This window comes from Silene latifolia, chromosome Y (genome assembly GCF_048544455.1).
Source record: "Silene latifolia isolate original U9 population chromosome Y, ASM4854445v1, whole genome shotgun sequence".
In the NCBI taxonomy this organism is placed as follows: domain Eukaryota; kingdom Viridiplantae; phylum Streptophyta; class Magnoliopsida; order Caryophyllales; family Caryophyllaceae; genus Silene; species Silene latifolia.
This window is the reverse complement of record NC_133538.1, coordinates 293,812,726-293,829,670: the sequence shown is the minus strand read 5'-3', so window position 1 is coordinate 293,829,670 and position 16,945 is coordinate 293,812,726. Positions and strand designations below refer to the sequence as shown.

At 37.8% G+C, this 16,945-nt stretch overlaps 1 non-coding gene across 1 annotated transcript; it reads left to right on the top strand.

The window, feature by feature from the left end:
* Positions 1 to 1,770: 1,770 nt before the first annotated feature.
* LOC141636985 (small nucleolar RNA R71) lies at positions 1,771 to 1,877 on the top strand. The gene has a single exon (XR_012541550.1). It is a non-coding gene; the product is annotated as a small nucleolar RNA R71 (small nucleolar RNA).
* The last annotated feature ends 15,068 nt before the right edge of the window (positions 1,878 to 16,945 follow it).

Below are 16,945 nucleotides of genomic sequence, written 5' to 3'. Positions count from 1 at the left end.
GGGTTAGTGTCCTTAACAGTTAGTGCAAGGACTTATAAACCTCTAAAAGGGTCAAAGGGTATACTTTGTATCATAATCAGTTGATCCACGTTTATCAATAACGATTGGCTTGCTAGATAAGTTTGACGTTATTGTCATACTGATGGCGGTGATCAACTGGTCCCTAAAAGTCACACCTATAGGATACGTCTTGAGTGATGTGACGGTATGAAAATACAGTCATGTAGATGCCAAATTTGACTAACCAGTTAGTCTGAATTATTTGACTAATAATTAGTTAAATGTGATGTTGAGATATAATATTTAATACGGATTAAATATCATGGGCTAATGCGGATTAACCAAGAATTCGTAAATTTAAATATAAGCGTTTTATATTTAAATAAAATGTGTATTGAATATAATTATACAATACTGTTTTGTCGGACATGCATTAAGAATTCAACTGACCCGTGTTATTAGTTGATGCCTTAATTTCCGATAACCGATAACAGTTTATAATGAAACCACGTCATATACACTTAGCGAATTATGGACCGGACCACGAATTTAAGTGAAGAGAAAATGAAAAGCCCATATGGGCTCCCTCTCCACGGTTTGGCCGAATTGGTGAGACCATAAGGAGAGCTTTCTCCTTTCACTAAAAACCTAATTCATTCTTGAAAAATAATTAGGGTTTTTGGGAATTGTGCCTCCTAAATTCCGGATCTCTCATCCAACACAAATTCACCAAAACTAATCCCCTCGATATTGCAAGTCAATTAGGGGATTGTTCTCTAGCACAAGGGCATTACTCGGACTTCTTGGGTGCATCGTTTAGGAGGAGATTAGCTTTAATCTCTCATTGCCTTATTGCACTAGGACCGAAGGTTATTCCTACAATCTTTGTCGTTTCTTTATGTTTATCGTTTTATGACCATATTCACATGTAATTTTGCGTTATAATCCTTAACTCGAAGGGTAGTATACGGATATTAACCTACAGATGCTAGTTGAGTTAATTGTGTTTCCAACATCTTGGTGTGAGCTAGAATGTTGTTGATGGTGGTGTCTTTTGCTTGGCTATCTTTTTGCATTTGGGTGAAAAATTCTTGTTGATTCTTTTGCATTTGGAGGACCGCTTTTTGGACATCAAAACTTTGGTCATTGTGGTGATTGTATGGATTTTGATTTTGGTAACCTTGGTTTAGATTGAAAAAGGGTCTTTGATTTTGATTTCTCATGGGTGGTGGAGTGTATGTTGTTTGAGGGTTTTGAACATTTTGGCTTTTGTATGAGAGATTTGGATGGAACTTGGTGTTTTCATTGTAAAAATTTGAATAAGGGGTACCACTTTTGTAAGCTTGGAAAGCATTAACTTGTTCGGTTGTTCCCCTACACTCACTTGAGTCATGACCCAAGGTTCCACAATTCTCACATATCCCGCTTGGGATTGATGAGGATGCCGTCATGGCATTGACATGATGCTTTGATGATTTTGAGTTTTCCTCAAGTCTAGCCATAGCTTGTTCAAACTTCAAGTTGATTGTGTCAATGTGAGCACTAAGTTGAGCATCCAATTGAGTAACGGTGTCCACTTCATACTTTCCTCCTCTAGTAGCCTTGCGAGGCCTACTATATTGCGAATTATGGACCGCCATTTCCTCAATCTTGTTCCATGTTTGATTGTCATCAACTTCGGTGAACATTCCATTTGATCCCATATTGAGAATGTTCCTTGAATCTTCATATAAACCATTCCAAAATTGTTGCACTAAAAACCATTCGCTAAGTCCATGGTGAGGACATGAGCGACAAATACCTTTGAACCGCTCCCAAGCTTCATACAAAGATTCTTCATCCCTTTGCTTAAAACCCGTAATTTGAGCTCTTAGCATATTAGTCTTTTCCGGTGGGTAGAAATTTTTGTAGAAAGCTAGAGCTAGCTTCTTCCAAGAATCTATTCCAAGGGTGGCCTTATCAAGGCCCTTCAACCATTGCTTTGCGGTGCCGATTAACGAAAAAGGAAATAAGACCCATCTTATTTGGTCTTGAGTCACGCCCGTTTGAGAGATAGCTTCACAATAATCACAAAATGTTTCCATATGAGAATGAGGGTCCTCACTAGGCATTCCCCCGAATTGGCTCCTCTCAACTAGTTGAATGAAGGCGGACTTGGCAATAAAGTTTCCGGTAAGATGTTGTGGGGTAGGAGTACCATTTGGTAGATCCTCCTCGGTGGGTATAGAGTGTGACGAGAATTTAGGCATTGTAGGTGGATTTTGTGTGGTATTGTTTAATGGGTTCTCTTCTCCTTCTATTGCGAAAGGATTGACAAACTCACTAGTGGGTTGAACAACTTCACCAACACCTCCCAAATTCCTCCTAACAAGTCTCCTATTATTCGTCAAGGTTCTTTCGATTTCACGGTCAAAAGGTAACAAATCTCTTTGTAACCTTCTAGACATGCAAAATATCAAACAACTCAAAAACAATTAGAACAAACCTTGAGGAGTTTTACTTCCCCAAGGTGAAGAAAGACACAACTAAAAACAATAAAAGAAATCTTAAATCAATTAAACACCGTCCCCGGCAACGGCGCCATTTTTGATCGGAGCCATTTGGTGTTCACAATTAAGCATATGTGGTCGTTGGTCAATGGTCGATACAAAACACAATTTATACTTCACAAACAACTCTACAATTAGTAAAGAGGCAAGTAAAGGTCGGATCCCAAGGGACGGGTATTGAAATGAAGATTCTATTGTAACTAGTGGTGTCTAGGGGTGTCACAAATTGGGTTGATGTAGAAGGTTACTAAACTAAGATAGCAATGAAAATAAACTAACAAGATAAATAAAATAAGGGTGTAAACAATTGATTAAAAGCACTAGGGTGTCATGGGTTCATAGGGGAATCATGGGATATGATCATACAAACATGTTCTCAAATTATAAGCAAGCAATTATTGTTGTGATGGATTGAGTTGGGTTATATCTTACAATCCTAGGAAAGTTTGGGTTCCGGAGCCGAATCTCTTGGATTGTACAACACCTACAAGTCGACTTAATCTTCCCTACTTAACACATGCATGGTCTAACAAGACTCGAGTTGGGTTATGTCTTACAAGTCAAGTTGAAAGGATAGAAGATGATAGTAAATGCAAGGATTCATAGGCTTAGCATTTCATCAAATATAACATGTGCATGTATTAAGATCAAAACAAGCAAGCAAATAAGATATGAAAGCATATTAATTTAAGCATGAATCATTCCCCATGTTGGTTTCCCCTAATCACCCATTAAACCCTAGCTAAGAGACTACTCACTCATTATCATATTAATCATGCTAGAAAGGTTGTCAATCATACTAACATAATGAAACATGATGAATAAATGAAAGTAATTAGCAATAATTAAAAAGGGATTAAGAGATTATACCTACTAATGATTCCAATAATAAAGCAAGAATAATAGAAGTACTTGAATCCTAGATTGAGAGGTTGTCAATCTCCCAATAATAACCCAAATAATCTTCAATTACCCAAAATAAAGTAAGAACAAGAGAGAGATTAAAGAACTAAAACTTGGATTAAAACTTGATTAATATTTGATTACAATATTGAAGAGAGATTTGATTGATATTAACTACACTAATTATTGATAAGAAGAACATGCTCCTCTAATTAGACTAATGGGGTATTTATAGTGAAAATTAGGGAGGATGCATTAGGGTTAACTAAGGGCTAAACTAGTAATTACACTTTTTAAGTTGAGCACGGAGCCTCCAGGATTATCCGAGAGAAGGGCTTCTCTTATCGATGCTTGAGGAATGAAAACGTCTTTGTCTTTGCGATCCGTGCGGATGGGAGTCGGGACGGCCGGATCTGGGCTGAGGAATCCGAGCGGATTCTTGGGCAAGACGCTCGGACTGGCGAGGGGGAATCCGAGCGGATTCCTTTGAGGGACGCTCGGATTGATGAGGACGGACGGATTCTCTACAATCCGTTCGGATTGTAGTTCAGCAACTTTCCTTCTTCTTTTTCTTCCCTTTTCTTCATGAATTCCTTGGGGATTTCCTTGGGGACTCAAGGATCCTTTTCTCAACAATGCTCTTCTACTATGCTATGTACAAAGGCCTTCTAGTCTTGTATCTCCTTGATGCTTGGTCATTGAATATGATCAATTTAGCCTTGTTTTGCCATGAAAATGCAAGATTCTTACTCCTTTCCTACCAAGGGATCAAAATCTCAAAGAATATGCAAAACAAAGAACTAAAGATAAGAAATGACCCAAATAGGCACTAAAAAGCATAGAAACAATGGTAATTCGGGGGCTAAATATGCGCCAATTATGGTCACATCATGCTCACTCAAGATTTCTTCCATGACGATCAAGATGTTCCTAGTCGTCAAAACATTTGTCCCCAGCGCAGCAGTATTTTGCAGTATTTCTCACTCAAGATATCTTCCACGGCGATCAAGATGTTCCTAATCGTCAATATATTTCCCAACAAGAGTTCGCTTGAGACCGACGCAAGCAGATTCAACCTCAAGTTTTGCAAGAGTTCGCTTGAGACCGACGCAAGCGGATTCCCCGGCAGTTTCTACAGACGTCCTGCTGCTTTTGATATTTATTCTTCACGGAGTTCGGCAAAGGTGTCATTCTCCTGAAGCATCTCGAGAAAGAAGTTTCTTCAGTATCCCTGTGACCCCCAATGCCTTCAGACACCAAGTTATCTTCAGACCAAAGAGTTTTGCCGAAGCGTCTTCAGTTCCGTTTCACCCAGGGGTATCTCAGGTATGGTCTCTTCTTATGGCTGGCGAGCTTCCTTACGTAGTCTAATGGACTTTAAACGACCCTCCCCGATAGTCGACGACTCTAAAATGTTCCCGACGACAGTCCTTGGCTCGGACCCCTTGAGCGCCTCGCGTCGCCATAGTCGTCGAGTTGTAATCTTCGATTGAACTGATGGCTATACTTTGACTTTCGCCTTGTCCAAGCCTCGGTCAAAGTGGGGGCTCAGAGATACCTCATTTCGCACCTCCCGCAAACCACCCGGTGATGATTGGGCCGCATGTTTGATACGCGGAACGATTTGTGACAATTCGTAAGATTATCGTCAAGTGATTGCTCAAATATTAAATGTCTACCTCTTAGTTGTCATCTACGTCCCGATACGGTCGTTTTGGCGATAATTAGAGTACATTCGAGTCCGGGTCAAAAACCGTCTCCATTTTCTCGATAATCGTTAAATCCCGAGTCGAATATTCGGAATGTTCCGATATTTCTATTCCATATTTCATAAATTTTATCTTTTGGCAAATAATATCCCGTAATATTCATAAGATAATCGAATTATTTCCGTCCTACCATAACTCAAACGCGAAATCTTTCTTCAAAGAGAGGAAACCCCACAGGGAATAGACGCAGGCAGTCTTTGCGCCTCTTCCAAGAGACGCAGATGGTGCTGCGCCTTTTCCCAGGCCCTTCTTTGCATGTCTTACGTATCTTTTTCATATCTTTCCGAGATTCACTACCAAAGAGTCTCCGAAACCCTAATTCCCGTCGTGTGATTAGTATAAATAGGAGCCTTCGTTCCTCATATTTCTCACGCGAGTGTCCGCCCTTCTCTTCTCCCTTTGCATTCTAGACTTTGTTCTTACTTATTGGCGCCTACGTGCTTGAACTTTTGACCACGTAAGCTCGGATCTTTCCGGGTACCAGCCTCTCCGTTGCATGACCGACCAATTTGACCAACTACACTTAATCAACTTAATTAATCAATCGTTTTCCTCTTACGAGGGCACTCTCTTTGCATTCGTGTCGAGCATCACTAATCGATATCTTAGTTCTTCTCGTTCCGTCAACATGTAAGTCTGAGGGTGTCAATCCTTATTTATTTATTGTACTTTACTTTTTGTATCATCAATTGTAAGGTTTACGTCGAAAATACCGTTAAAATCGATTTCTAAAACCCTTTGTTAAAACCTCGTTTTTGCGGATTTCCGATGAGATAACATCGAGAAAGGACGCAAAGAATCGCCGCAACTCTTCGAAGGAGCGCGAGCCTGCCGCCTCTTCGTGAGGCCGCCGCAGCTTCTCGCTTCCTTTCTTCTTCGTTGTCCTCTCGTAATTCGTATTCAAAATCTTCCTTTTGCTCGTTTCGTCTGTTAATTCTTCGTCTTAATATCATAATAATTCCACATGTATTATAATCATTCATTCACATGTTTAATTGTCATAAATCCGACTTAAATCCCAAGTAATCCAATGTTTGCGGGTTTTCGTCATTAAATTCAATTCCGGGTTGTAGAGATTCAATTTGTTCATATTGGGTTTCTGGAATTCGTCTTTGATATAGCTTTCATCTGTTTACTCGCATGTTCGTCGCATATTCGTCATTAATCCATCGCATCTAACCTAATTTAATTAATTTGTTCACTCATTAATATTTTTCACTTCTGTCATTATTCCGTCTTGTAATTAATTCGTTTGCATCCGTCTCATCCATGTTTTACTGTTCTTATGACCCATTCATGTGTTAAATAACATGCTAATCACTTCCATCCGAGTAAATATTTCAGTCCATCATTAAATTCATCAATTCAAATTAACGATTTGCGCTTTCGCTTTCACAAATGAACTCACCCCCTTGGAATGACGCAAAGAATCATTGCGCTATTCCGCAGGGCGCAGCCTCTCTTGCGCTGTTCCAGGATGATTTCTGTCCCTGAACTCCGTTTCTGCTTTGACCTAGTTTAATTAGTTTACGTATTAATCTACTATTATTCGTATTATCACCTTCTGTTTTTGTTCGTAATTCATCCTTTTATTCTCTTTTCTCAAATTATCCGTTTTAAAGGTATTTTCGACATAAATCGCCTATCCCAATGTAATTAATGTAATTTTCATTATTGTATTCGTAATTATTGTATTTCTTTCATTTGTATGTTTCCACATGTAAATCAACATTAAATCCTACTTTGACCCAATTGTTTGCTAATTAATTGTCCACCGGCTTAGTTAATTTCTCACATGCTAGGATTAAAACTTGGATGTTGCATTGCATGCATTATAGCCGACGATATATCGAGTACGAATAACTTCCCTAATCATTAGTAGAGACCGCTATCGAGGCGGGCGGGATTAGGTGTTCGATCAAAAGAGCTTCCTAATACGTACCCTCACCCCTTACTCCAGATATCTGTGAACACCCGTGTTCATTGGCATCCACGAGAGTCATTCTAGACATAGAATGCTAAGGGTAACGATTGCTTAGTGTTCATGTCACTACTTTGTGTCTTGACATGACACGAGGTATTCGAACGGTTCCAATTTCCCATAAAAATTGGTGGCGACTCCATACAAAATGCAAACGCTTGTTTTTCGACCTTCACCAAGCGCCCCCGTGGGCGGCCCGCTGTCCACATGGTGGCACTCAACGTTACCGCCCTTGCTCTTTGCCTTGCCTTGTGAGCCACTAGTCTCACCAGGCCCACTCTTACCGTTTCCTGACCTCTTAAACTTTGGCTTTCCTACAGTTAGGTCGCCGTGAGCTTTGCCCTTACCCTTATTCTTGTTGGAAATCATGAGAACATCTTTCTTCATGCTCCCACTCAATTTCATATCCTGCTCGGTCTGTACGAGAAGTGAGTGTAGCTCATGAGGACTTTTCTTCATGTCATTCATGTAGTAATTTGCCCTGAAAAGGGCAAAACCATCATGAAGTGAATGAAGCATACGGTTAATGACTATGCTCTCACTAATTTTGCAATCAAGTGCCTCCAGTTTCTCGACATTCTCAATCATGTCAAGAATGTGTGGGCTAACCGGTTGGCCCTTCTGGAGTTTCACCTCAAAGAAGCGACAGGTATGCTCATAAGTAACGATTCTCGGTGCTTTTGAGAACTCATTAGTGAGCGTGGTGAAAATCTTGTTTGCACCTTGGGCAATGAAGCGTCTTTGCAAATTGGTTTCCATTGCAAAAATGAGTACGTTCTTTATCGCACCCGCTTTCATGACGAAGTCACTATAAGCAAGTGACTCGTTAGCTCTTGCATTGGGGCCTGGGTTTGGCGGTATTGGCTCAGTCAAGTACTTGAGCTTACCGTTAGCAATGGCAGCATTCCGTTATGATGCCTCCCAGTCCGCAAATTTGGACCCGTCATTCTTCCGTCGTGTGGACTGATTCATGTGGTCCATGAAAGTTTTGAGCCAGGACTCGCGTGCAAGTGTGGCACTTGGCATAGGGATATCATTATTTCCAGCCATTTGTTGTAAGCAGTATTATCAATATAAAACGAATTATACACTGCGAGAAGAAGAAGAAAAATATAATAAGCATACTCATCGTTATGATTTAAGTCTAATGCAAAACTGCTATAATGCGAAGACTCAAGCATCTATACAATTGACCTCCCTCAAGAATTATATAAATGATCCCAAGACTCAATTATCTGTAAATTGATAAGCCAACCTCTTGGCTAATTCTACTTTTAGAATTCTTGGTTGATAAATTTCTGTAAATTCTATCTATAGTGCATCATAATCTCGAGAAACTCTTCGGATTATAATGTTGAGGTAAAATAAGTCAACACAAACTACTTACCCAACGTAGAAGGGGTCATATGGAGAGTAAGGTCCTATATGCCTACCGACGAAGAAGGGATTCACAGTTGTTTGGCCTATAAAGACTAATCTCAATTTTAGTTTTATAGGAAGATCCCATAAACTTTATTTTAATACATTTTAAGTGACTAATATCTAGCATGCGAGAATGAATAAACTAAGATGATGGCTTAAAATAGTGTGACATCTTTATGTCCATGATAACTAACATCTAAACTATATGAGTCAATTTTCATGCATATAAGTAGGTGGTTTGGTTTATGCGAAATATGATGCACTAATTATCATGCGAAGAAAAACAACAAGAATGGAAAAACGTAAAACAAAAACAAAGTCCTAGTGTGGCCTATCTACCAAAATGAACATAAATACAACTTTGGAATCCTTCCTAGGACCCCAGAAGCTTGTCTTGATGTTCCATCTTGGTCCATGTAGCGGGAGTGAGCAATCCAATCTCCATCTTTAGTCTTCTCAAAATTACAATAAATAAATTACAAAATAAACATATTTACATTCTAATTTCAAAAACATAATACTAAAGAAAACCAAAGGAGATTCGAGATCCCAAAATTACATCAAGATTATGTTTCCATCATTACGAAAACATAATCAAATAAGGCCACACTAGGTAATACCAAATTACAACCGATTACAAAAATACGTAAATCAACCATTCAACAATTCATACAACTAAATAAAATGCATCAACAATAAATTAATCATTCAAGACATAATTCCTTAATTATGTAGAGTAATTTATCCAAACTACCTATTATAAAATGATCAAATTATGTGACAATTACTCACATTAATTCCAATTTTAATACACATTAACTTGTAATATGAATTAATCTAACATCATTTTAAACCACTTTAAAATAATTGGGTATCTAAAATTTGTGAACCTTTTCACAACAACCAATCATACATTTTAGATATAATGTATAATAATTATTGGCCAATACACAACACACACAAAAAAAAACGAATTTTTTTTTAATTGCTCTCGGCATTCTGCCCAAAAAATTCGAAAAACAGTTTTTTTTTTTTTCTTTTTCTCGAAAACAACCCCTTTAATGTGAACAAATTTTTTTAATGTTGCTACTATAACAAGATTGGCATAATCATAAACGTTTAGTTTAAACATAGATCCAAACTAGATGATTCAATTTAACCTCTTAAAATGAATATCTAAATTATGATTAAATCGATTATCTGAATATTTGATTCATCACTATTGATTTGAACATTATTAAATTAATGAATCATGATTCTTAAACAACAATTTAACACCATGTATGCCAAAACTATATAGCAAAAACAAATGAACATCATCAATAAAAACAATTTCCATTTACATTTCAATTTAATTCTTATTAAATCAAAACATCTACAAATTTATCATATTATCATCTTGACATATTAAAACAACAATATCAATAAATTAAAATGGATAGAAGGCATCAAAAAAAAAAAACATCTCGGCAAAAAAAAATTTGATACGGCCGAATTTTTTTTGTTTTGTTTTAATTCATTTATGAAAATCATATAAAATAATTTCGTGGCCTACGCTTTGATACCACTTGTTAGAAATATCGGTGTATTTCATCAAGGAAAATTCGGATTATAACGAAATTATGAAATATGAAATTACGAGTCATAAAAGAAATTCATAAACAAAAGAATAGAGATTAGAATTAACCTCCGGTCCTAGCAATTTGGCCTAAGAACAAATATCGAGATCGATATTCTTCTAATCGTTGCACCCAAGATGCTCCGAGAAATGCCTTTTTCTTGCTAGAAAGAGAACCCTAATTCCTAATATTTTTTAGGGTTTTGTGATGAGAGTATGGAGTAAAAATCAAGAGAGAAAAATGATCCTCCCTCTTTCGTATTATAACCGTGCAAAAGGAGGAAAAAGGGGAAGATATTTTTTTCTTATTTTTCTCCCCTTTATTTCGTGTAACAACCAAACAAATAAGGAGAAAATCTTCTTATTTTAGGTTGTTATCATATTGTATAAAATGTGTATCATTATCAATTGTCATTTATGTCGTCACATATTAATAGGTCCACACACAACAGTTTGTAGTCGATTTATTAATACCGGTATGTCATCATTTATTATGACAATTTCGTACAATATATACATTAACTATAAATATCACATATTTATAATTTGCTAATTAAATATAACCGTTTATGTTTAATTACGAATTAACATCTTAATTCGTTTAAGCTAACATTATATACATTAATTAAATATAACAGTTTATATTCAATTTACGAATTAACAATTAATTCGTCTCAGCTGATATTATTTAATTGTATTAAATAATCGACTCATCATCACATTGACTAACCTTTTAGTCAAATTCATGGACTAACCTTTTAGTCATATAAGACATCAATGTGATTACATTTTCATATAATCACATCTCTCAAACACATCCTTTAGGTGTGACTTTTAGGGACCAGTTGATCACCGCCATCAGTATGATAATAACGTCAAACTTCTAGCAAGCCAACCGTTATTAATAAACGTTAATCAACTGATAAAATACTAAGTATACCCTGTGAACCTATTGTAACACCCCCATACTCCAAGTGCCTTACCAGGACCACTCAGGTATAAGGATGCCACCATCTCGGTTACCCGAGGCATGATAATCATAAGACAATGAAGAAACATACTTAATTAAATAAGTTTAAGTGATTACATTACAAAACCAACTGTAAGCAAAATACAACTGTTCTCAAACTATAAACCAACTGAAAGGAACTGTCCTAACAAACACAAATGAAAGACTAAAGACTCGATATGTGATGACTCCATCCCACTAGATCCCACGCGTATCCAAGATATACCGCTTAAGCAAATCGCTCACCACCCCCGAATGGATCACCACAGTTTTTAAAACATTTAAACGGGGTCAGTACTAATCACACAATCAATATAGATAACAATAAATAGGCAAACAGACAGCTGAACTGTCACACACAGACACAACACCACCAACTCCCATCATCTCAATACTGACTGTCCACTGGACCAGCCCTGCCAGTGGGGGACCGCAGCCGTTCCCACCTAAGCCCCGCTCATCGTACGAGCGATAACCCTGTCCATTAATGTGCACATCCCCTTTCGTGGCGGGTTCCACGAAGGGCGAAACTAGGGCGTGAGATCACTCCCGCAAGTGACCCCACTCAGCCGAGAACGAATCTCGAGAACCATCAACAAACACAACCACAATCACAATCACAATCACAATCATCATATCAAACAACTAACTACAGCACATCACCAATATCCCATTATGGGACTAATACTGAGTAGGAAATCCTACCTGGAAAGCACAACACGCAGACGGTATCTACAGCTGTATCAAAACGGCTCCTCTACGAATTCTCCTCCTATCATACAACACATAGATGCTACCATTCAAATACTACTCATAAAAACCCCAATTCCTAAATTAGGGTTTCATCAATCTTATCAAAACATTATAGAAATTATATTAAAAGCTTACCCTCGACGCAAGGAATCCAACGACACGAACTACGATACGAATCGACCGTCGAACTCCGGAATTGTCAAGAACGCGATTAGGAAGAAGACTAGTTGTTTCTCTCTTAAACAGGTTTTAGGTTTTGTAAAAAGTGATTTAGAACAATTACGAATATGTTTAAATACCTTAATCGCGTAATTAACAAAACCCGAGAAAACTCCCCCGTAAAACCGGACACTCGATCGAGTACCCAAGACACTCGATCGAGTACCCCCTTACTCGATCGAGTACCCCAGCTACTCGATCGAGTACCCAACAGGTCAGAAACTATTTTACTTCGCAACTTGCCCATACTCGACAGAGTAAGGGCTACTCGATAGAGTACCCCAAGACATATAAATACGGAGTATTGCGTCTTCCCTCCTTAAAAGGAACTTCGTCCCCGAAGTTCAACCCATACATAAAAACAACCATACTGACTCGACCAAGACACAACAACTTAGCTAAGGACTCCAGAACTCGACCGAACATAGAACACGAACTCTTAACCCCCATTCTACCAACTATGTTTACTTCCACAACATGACTCACTATATCGTATCTACCACGTATATATCTCTCACGACACCAACTCCATACATAATCAACTACCATCCTCTAATGCTGCTAGCTCCATAATATCATCAACTATCAAACCCAATACTAAGACACTCATAGACATCAAACGGAATGTTACATTCTACCACCCTTAAAAGGAACTTCATCCTCGAAGTTTACTCAGACTCATAACATCATCCTCCAACTGTCAACACTATATAAAATATTCTCATACTCCGAAGCATCACCCTACTACAAGCACGGCCATGGCCTTTTATAAGTATTATCCACAAAACAAATCCCTCCTTTACACTACGCTAACACTCTACTTCCAATTATATTACCGCACGCACCACCATGAAACTCTCTGTTATTGCATCCTACTCCTCTTAAGACAAATGTTACTTCCTCGTAACTCACTAATACTAAATCCTTAGCTATATTTCATTACCCTCTTTACCACTACATGTCAAAGATAACCGTTTATAAACCAAACACTCACTATTCTTATATCCAAGGCTCCCGTACATAAACATTTCTCATTCCTCAACTCATTCGGCATAACACCTAACCTATACCATAAACTCGTAGCAAATCGCCATACCCACTCTTCATTATTACTGCCAAACCAACATACCTCGCTATGTAAAGCACTTATCTTCCAGAAGCATAACTCCCGATCAACACTCGTTACGTATACTCACACTAGATCCTCAAGTTCTTTCCTTCATTACCGCAAAACTCATACACAACTTAACATGACACTAATTCCCAATACCCTACACTCACTGTCTCAACAAAAGATTATGAACCACCTGCATCTTTCGGGTCATTACCACACATGTTCTACGACTCACTTGCCATTACCATGTCTCTCAAACCTTAACTAGAACAAGATCATAATTATTGTAACAACCTCTCACAACCGTGTCCCATTAACAGAATGTCACTATACCATGACAACAACGAAAACATATACAACTCTCTTTATATTAAACTCTACTCTCCTTCTCAAACTGAAACTTGTAAGAAACATTAGCAAACAAAACAATAGTCTATTTGTCCAAACTGAAACTCACAGAAAACAACAACAAATAAAACAACAATCTATGTATGATGGTATGTATTTTCAAACTCGAATCATAATCATCCCGCCTACTCCACCACAACCGGTGACGGCATCACAACACCGCCACCAACAGCCACACCGTAGTGCGAAAATACCCGTATCACAACACTATGTACCGTGCCCGGATCACCACCCGAAGCACCACAACCACACCGATAGACATCACAACTGCATACAATTCCCATAAACACCGACTCAAAGATAACTTCTCGTACAAGAAAACTTACTCAAATCCACTTTATTAAGTCACCACGCAACATATTATATGGATACACAGATAAGCATCTCATGAACATCATCTCTACCATTTCATGGAATACACATGTGTTATTAATACACATAAAATTATAACTAGCCATGTCAATTAATCAAATTATTACCCTTTTGGATATCATTCAATTAAATTAGCGTGTCCAACATATATATTACAGAACATTGATAAAACAACTTTACAATTATCACACCATACCACTTCTTGTGAGGTCAGAACCTCACACAAACATTTACACATATCATAGACCCGTAATCACAACCAACTAGTCAATCCTGACCACGTAAGTTACCACTCGATAAAGGTTACCTGTCGCCCGAGTTTAACTCATATGCCCCTCATAACATATTCCCCCATTCGCACAACCATCACTTCCTGCCAAATATAACCATACCTGTACTATTCAACTATTAGCATCCACCTCATCTAACCACATCTTATACCCTCTCACTATCATACACAACAATCAGGTCCCTACCAAATCAGCCTCTTTAGAATTGCTACCTTTCTAATATACCATCACTCTTAACCACTAGTGATAACACCACAATGCCACCACTGCTCGTATATCAAACCTCTTACACTCATATCAAAATAACATGGTTTTTCTCCTATTTTTGGTTAACATTCCAAATAACGAACAACAAACTCATCCACAAAATTACCTCAACATTATTCCCAATACTATCTTATTTGTATTGTCATCCAACTCTCCACCAAATATCTCGTATCGTGCCAATACTCCACCAACTTCCTACTCCCTTAATTCCTCGAAACTCATTATCAATCATGTTGTCCTGAAGCTCCTATATAACCTTCAGCTAACATCCTCGTGATACTATCACACATTTCGATGATTCCTTACCTTTATATCACATAACTCCGGTGAACATTTTCCTCAGCTTACTTTTATCCTTCTTTTCTCTTTACACTCAATAATACCAATTTAATAGCTCAACTCCTTATTACTTTTATCTAACCCTTTAGTGCACCAATTACCATCTCATCGCTCCAAAACTCAAATCCCATTATTTTATATCGATATCATCTCCCTCTTTCTTACCACAAATATTCTCTTATTATGTCATCAATCACCCTTGCCACTAATCCATCCATAGAATCAACGTTTACTGTTCAACAATTGCATCTCCCTTCTTACATCTCTAGAAATCAAAATTCCTTTCATACCGCTAATTTCCCAAGGAAAACCCACAATACTTTCATCTCTTAAAAAGCCAAATCTCCACCCCGCGACATGTCTCCACAAAGTTCACTATATACCACTCTTCTCAACCCCTTTAAAACGAACTTTCATTATGTATATTCTTAACCCACACGGCTCTTAACTACCTCCCTCCATAATTCTTTACACATCTCAAGTTGTCACTATCCATATCCTTACTCTCAATCCTTTCATTCCCACGTTCCTTAGACTCACATCATCCATTGCCCACATTCACTTACTTTTACGTTACTCAACACACACTCATATCACTCATCTCATTTCATCTCAGAAAACATGCTCTATGTCTCAATTAAGCCATAACAATCTTCCTTTTCTTTTTCCACTATCTATTACAACCACGTATAACTCATGTCCTCCCACCGAACTCATACTCACCACAGGTGTCACTCACTACACCACAAGATTGGGTAACTTACGCGTCAAGACCAACATACATGTAAAACAATGCATAAAGAAGCAAAATAATAACTTTGAATTAAACATAATATGCAACGAAGTCAAAAGATAAGCATATGACCCAAAACAAGGGTCACTAGATCGAGTACAGGCCACTCGATCGAGTAAGGGACTTACTCGATCGAGTAGGTCAAGATCAGAAGCACGTAAAACAAATCACCAGGGCTACTCGATCGAGTAACTAACGCACTCGATCGAGTGCCCACTTACTCGATCGAGTACCGAGGATACTCGATCGAGTACCCCAATTCTCAGCACTGTCCAGTTTTCGTAAAACAGTCATAACTCACTCATTTCTTGGTCGTTTTGGGCGTGTGACCTATCGTTAGAATCGTAAAAGGACAAGCTATCACCTCCAATTGGAATCACATCAAAATCATTTATGAATCTCAAGTTATAACAGTTTAAAGACAACCTCTTTATAATCGAAAAACACAACTACTTGATTTTACTTCCAAACAACTTAAACAACAACCAAGCAAACAAAACCAGTCCAAAACTCATAAAACCAGTATTCATAATCATATGTTACTATTTTCAAAAGCCAAACAACAACATTCATCATGCACATAACTTATCTAACTTGCCAATTATGACTTACCCACATGTTTTTATTCTATCACTTTTTGTAAACAAAATCACAAATACATGACATCAAGTCCCCTATTCACATGTTACTACCACGATGATTCATCTTTTCCACTAATTCATCCATCATACCACATATTTATCCACCATATTCGTTCAACATATTCACTCAGCACATGTTCAATTCACACTCCCAACCTTCTGTACTTTTACTCAACACGACAACAACAACATGTAGACTTACACACCGCTTTATATATATATAGACAAAACACTTTTCCCTTACATAACTATAACATGCCAAATTACATGTATCAATCATTATACTTTCATGCTTTACAATCCACCAACATATAATTCACGTCATCATCATCAATTCATGCAACATACTACTACATAGATACACACAAAGACACAATATGCACATAACGATCCCGACACTTATCCCATGGTGACCGGTTCAAAATTGTAGGGCGAGTTCGCGACTTTAGGACGTCTCCCAAGTCTTTGCATTAGCTCCTACAACCTTTACCCCGGGTT